Source organism: Austrofundulus limnaeus, unplaced genomic scaffold, assembly GCF_001266775.1.
Source record: "Austrofundulus limnaeus strain Quisiro unplaced genomic scaffold, Austrofundulus_limnaeus-1.0 Scaffold2, whole genome shotgun sequence".
NCBI classification, from domain to species: domain Eukaryota; kingdom Metazoa; phylum Chordata; class Actinopteri; order Cyprinodontiformes; family Rivulidae; genus Austrofundulus; species Austrofundulus limnaeus.
In genome coordinates this window covers 2,885,479-2,891,747 of record NW_013952404.1, presented here as the reverse complement: position 1 = coordinate 2,891,747, position 6,269 = coordinate 2,885,479, and positions in this window count along the sequence as shown.

Sequence of the window (6,269 nt, the reverse complement as noted above, 5' to 3'; positions counted from 1 at the left end):
ATGTGTCAGATGTATGGATACACTCATAAGAGGTGGCGTTCGGGCACCATTAGAAACTATTAAACGCCATACAACATGATTCTCAACATAAACACTCATATTTACATTCAGGCTGTGAAAAAGATATCTTTGGGAACACATTGGCCACACCCGTTGTGAGTCATCACACCAAGCAGGATTAGCGGACTTACCCCAGACTTAGCCAAGGGGAGACACTGAAAAGAAAATAGCTCTCTTTCTTTATGTCCTCCTTTTCTGTCTGTTGCAACAGCCAAAATTGAGAGGGGGGGGGGGGGGGGTTGAAGGTGTGCTGCTCTGTGCTGTTGCTACCACGCATGGACAGGCTGACTCTAGAACCTGGGGAGTATTTTTTTTAACTTTGCTAAGCCTTTGCAGAAGGGCAGGTGAGGGGAGGCAGGTGGCTCTTTTACAGCTCTGGGAGCAGTTGGCCCCTCTTCAAAGCTGACTCCTGTAAATGTCACACCCCTTTGAGTCTGGCTCATAAACATAAGGGATACAACTGCGAGGCACAGAAGTTGGGAGATATATCTTGATTGTGCCGGAGAAACGGAGAGGTTCTATCAATTGTCAGATCGTATACAAGCCCATATACATGATTATAATATTGTTCAGTGTTGGAGCTGCGCTGCCTCATTTCCTGCTGATTGTGCTGTGGCTTCATTACCTTTCCATAGAGGTGATAACAGTGCACCTGCTGCCTCTGCTTCCTGTGTCTGACCGCAGCTGGCCGCGCCCCTCCTAGCAGTCTGCCTACAGGTGGTGGAGGAGCTGCTGACCCTGCAGCAGTGCCGGATACGGAGCGTTACCAACAGTTCTCTTAATGGCAAGGTTCCTGTTTAGGATTAACTGTGGTATGAAGCAGAGGGGGAAGTTCCATGTCCCGCCACAAGGGGCGCTCTATGATTTTATACAGTTCAGTTTTCAAGAAGTCTCAACTCTTAAAAAAATGTCACTGATAATGAAGAAAATAATATTCAGTTCTGTTTTCTACAAAAGTGGCTTAAAAAAGTCTCAACTTGACCCAGGAAAAAGTTTTTGTATCTTTAAAGAAAACCTTGCTAATGTCGTATGATCAAATGCCTGGCAGATAAAAAGATGTGAACATTAAAAAGTTGCTTCATAATTTAATTCAATTTAGTTTTTKCTTCTTGCAGCAAGAACTCTTCAGGTAACTGGAAGGTGAACAAAAAGGCATAATATTAAAGTTATTTAATGCATATTATTCAAATGGTGTCTTCATTTTTCTTTTTTTTCACAGTTTTGCACAGAGTGAGCAAAAAAAGAAGCATTAATAAAACTGAGAGTGGTTGGAGCTTTCACATTATTTTTATCAATCTCCAAAATCACACTGTTATCATCTGAAGCAAATTACAAAACATTCTGTATATTCTGACTTTCCAAACCCCGTCTCAGCATAATGAGTTCCTCTGAGCAATACCTGTGGCTACCAAAATTAAACAAATACATTTGATTTAATTCATTACTTCTTATGGTAATATGACATAAACAAAATTATTGAGGTCACATTGAAGAGGAGAGAAACTCAAACATTTTGGGAAAACAGCTGAATGCAGCAAAAACAGATTAAAACTAGAGTTGTATAGTAAGAAAGTACATTTACTTTGTTAAAGTACTTGAGTAATTTTTAMAGTGTTGTAATTTTACCAAGTTTCTGTTTTATTGTAACTTTTGCTTTTATTTTGTTACATTCAAAACATAAAAATGATACTTTTACTTCACTTTAAAATTTAACATAGTTACATCTTACAAATGTTAATATGACCTGAACTCATCATGAAAGGAGTTGTTTATGCGCTCYAAAAATTTAAGTGTGGGGTTACTTGACTAAGTTATGACAACTGGTTCCACTAAGCAGAGTAATTTACATTTTCTTTAAAAGAAAATGTATAAATTGCTCAATTTACTCAACTTGGTTTAGTGGAACGAGTTTTAAGTAAATTCAATACTTCATTTCTTAGAGTGTGTGTAAAAGTACTTTGACGTTTGCTTTCCCAATTATCTATTGMGGTRTGTTTACTTTTACTTAGTTATTTCTTTTAGTTTCTGATCAAATTCCCAGGTTACACTATTTTTCTAAAAGCCCATCTGGGGTTGTGAATTACAAATTTGCCTATAAATGTTAATACAATGGATGGGATTGGGACTTGCCCCAATATAAATAAACAATAAATTACATGAAAAAGTAAAAAAATAATCCTTTAAAAAGATTCAGAAAACTTTGGTATGATAGTGCATTGTTGTTTTTACTAAATCACCAGCCTATTTGATGATACGTTTTTCAAACGGGTGCTTTTTACTGAATTGCAGATTCCTGACTGCAGAAAACCATCAAAGAAAAGAAAAACAAAACAATAAAAGGCTGCTTTCTACAACCTGCTAAGGATCATAAACACAAGACAAATTCTACAACTTTAGCATGTATAAATGAAAGGTTTGACTGTGGCTCACAAACCCCTGACCAACAAAAAAAAGTTGTGGATGTTTCAGAACAAAAGCAAAAAGAACAATAATTYGGCACATCAACCAAACATAATCCATTGTCTTCATTCTATCTAGATTATTGTTTGGTAATTAATCAATCATTCATCCATTTAAATACTATTATTAAAACTTCTTTTGAATGTCACTTTGCATGGAACTACAAGTCATTCAAAACTTTCAAAACTATTTATAGTTTTTTATCAGATCTCCACTGTTACAGCAATGTGCAGTACTGCAATAACAATTTAAAAATAACTCTCAACAATAACTATTACCAAAGGGGTCATTTTGGCAGATTCAAAGAGTCTGAGTTTTTTTTATGAGTTTGTTCTTTTTCTCTCATGTTAACATTCACATATTTGTTAAATTTAATCAATTTTTTTCACTGAAATAAAAAAAGCATTGATATATACAACAATTTGAAGTCTGGCTCTATTATCTTCCTTCTCAGGAGGCATTGTTGCTCTGTGCAGAGCAGGGAGACACAGTTTCATCATCCCGGATATCTTAATCTGTGTGTGTTCAGAAGTGTGACTCCTGATGAAGTGGTCACCAGAGCTGGAGAGGTGAGTTCCAAAGAATGCAGGTGGCCCGTGACGTTCACCGGCATTTAAATCTGGAGGAGATGGCATGCCTGGACTCAGCAGCTCTGAATCCTTTTGGCTTTAACCCCACCCCCCTCCTGTACAGGAGCRTACTTGCAGCAGAGGTGGTTTAAAAGCTGTGCCCCAGTTAAAGCTGCCATCATCATTACACTAAGAGGTTGAATTGTGGCGGCGTAATGTGTGTGCCGAGTTACTCTGTCTGTTTGAAGGACCCTCAGCAGGAGTGTGTCTGCTGTTGACACTCCCCATTTAATATTGTTTGAATTTTTCATCAAGATCCCGAGCCTTGTTACAAGAGGCCTTTTGTTTTCGGACTTGTTTGTACATACTTTATGTTTGTACGGGAGCCTATGTGTGTTTGCAGAGACCTTTAGGACATTTATTTAGTTAGAAATAGTGCAAATTTAGAGTGCAAATTTTAAATACTTGATTTTGCTRCAGTATTTGAAGGTGTTGTCCAACCTGGAGGTCCGAGCACTTCCAGCTGCAGACGGCCTTTACTCCTCTACCACTCCTCCAGCTTCTTTTGTCCGGGACACCCTGACACAGGCTTGAATGCAGGTCACGGCAGGTTACTGACAGAGCTCGGTGAAAGGCCCGYGTTTTTGTGTGCGTGTCTGAAAGAAGTGCACGGTTAAAAATAGCTCGCCCTGCCGTCAATGCTTCGCCATTAAAAACAGCTGGGCCGGGCTCCTGGCCGCATTGAGCCACGTGAAAGTTGATTCTTTCTTTCTTTCTTTTTTTTTTCTTTTTTTTGCCTCCGTCGTGTCACAACTCCCCCTTTACGGACGCTCTTTGTTGGCTGCTTTGTGCCAGCACCATCACAGAGGCAAAGTCAGCCTCATAAAAAGAGTTCATTTTGGATTCACTGGCCTGGGATGAACACTGGGAACTTTCTTTATTGTCCCTCCGTCCATAAATTGGTGCTCACTCACTGGGCCCTGTCAGTCGGCCTGAAAAGATTCTTTTACGGAGCATTTCCTACTTCTTCCCTTGTGAATTCACCCACGTAGGTGATCAGCCTGATCACGAAGGGGCTGATTTGGAAGCTGCTGGTGTTATTTGGTTACATCGCGCTCTAGATGCTGCACTAATTACATTTATTTAAATGTGAGGAGAGAAAACCGGTCATTGGATTTTCGTCCTTTCTTTTTTTTTTTTCCTGGTGACAATGAAGATCCAGATTAATGAGCTTCCAACTCAGCAGGTTGTCAGATGATTCTGTGAGAGTGTTTTCATTTTGCTGTCAGTTATGACACATCAGAGCTTTCACTGGCTTTGGGATGAGTTCTCTGCAGGTTAAAATAAACACACGAGATCCCACCCATGGAGCAGCTGTCAGTGGCTTCGATGCATCATTTCTACCTGGGCAAACAGGCATTTTAAGGGGTTAATGGGAGAGGAGGAAGAGGAGGAGCTGTAGGGCACAGCCTCCTCCTGTTCGATTTCAGGAAAAACCTCCTTTTTACCATGGCTTGTCTTTTTGTTCCACCCCTCTGACTTTTATTCCTTCCTTCAGCCCGGCGTTCACCCTGTCCTGGTTTTTCTGGTGCCAAGAGAGCTCACACAAGCAAGCAGTGACACGCAGCCCTGCACTGACACACACTCATAAAGACAGACACGGAAAGTAAAAGACACAACCACAAAGTTGTTAAAGAGCTTCYTTATCTCATCAGGATCATTCACAGTCTGTCCTCTTTGTCTGACCATTCACCGATTCTTCAAAATAAAGAAAACGATTTATTCTTTAGAGGAGGATTTGGATCAAAGTGATTTTTCAGAAACCGCGTTCGTATTTCTTTACAGAAATAAAATTCAGTTCATGTTTAAGAAGCAACAGCCAGAAACAACGAAGCCAACGAGGAGATATTTGTTCATGAAGTTGGATTTTTCTACCAGTCTGCACAAGTGTTTGCAGAAAATATCATATTTTAGAATCCAGATTTTTCCAATTTATCATGCAAATACCTCATATGTTCCATGTTGCCTAAATTTAACTGACCTTGCTTAATACTTGACACAAACTGAATTTAATTTTAAAAAGAAATAATTAGAAGGATTGCAGTAAAAAACTAAAAATATGCTTTTTTCACTATTTTTTTTATAAAGAAGAGTTGACCTATTGAGATCAAATTGTTCAAGGTGTCATGTATTGCTTTGGGGTCTTTTCATATTTTCTCTAACTTTTTGTGCATCTTTTGTTTGTGCAAATTTGCCAAACCCCCACCAAAGGCAGTTTTTCCCACCTGAAGAAGAAACGCTCCTGTTGAACAGCTTGAAACGCTTTGTTGATGATGAAAGCTCGTTTCTCTCCTCACTCGTCTAATTATCATGTAACTCTTCTTTTTAAATACTCGCCTCGGGGCCAGTTTGGCACATCTCAGACAAAAAAAAAGAGCAGCTGCTAAACAATCAAACCGTTTTGAGTGACTTTCTGACCAATCAGGGCAGAACATTTTTATTAGGAGGTTTAAACACAGGAAATAAAAGATTTCCCTATTACTTGACTTTTTTATTATTTATTTTGTCTCCTGTTAAAATTTTATGACCTTGTTTTTACTTGTATAAAAGATCGGATGTTGTGAGATGAGAAATGGAACAAAACCTGCCTGCAGCAGAAACATTCATGCTGCCAGAGGTGAGCAAACTGATCCAAATTATTTGTGGCATCTTCAAAAAAAAAAGACTAAAAAAGAATACAAATAATAAATGTGCTTTGTTTGTARTTTTAGTGCGTATCAGCTGAAACGGTGAATAAAACAGAAATTTAATACTACAATAATTTGTGTTAAAGGTCGTCTTTTTAATATTAATGCTAAATTGTTCTAAATTGAACATTTTAAGGTTGACTTTGTCTTCCTAAAAAAACATCTTTTTGATTCAATCTAAAGTATGAAAATATATTATTTCAGCCTACGCAATGAAGCGTTAAATTAGTATAATATGAGTTTGCTACATAAACTAAAACATGKATGAAGTTTATGGAAGAAAAGTTTAAAATAAATAAAACTCTTTTCACAAATAAATGCAAATGATTTCACCTCCAGGACAGTGGTGTTTCTAATGATTATTAATTTAGTATTTTCTTGTAAAAAAATAAAGAATCTTGAAAATAATTAAGAAAAACAAATTATTAAATAC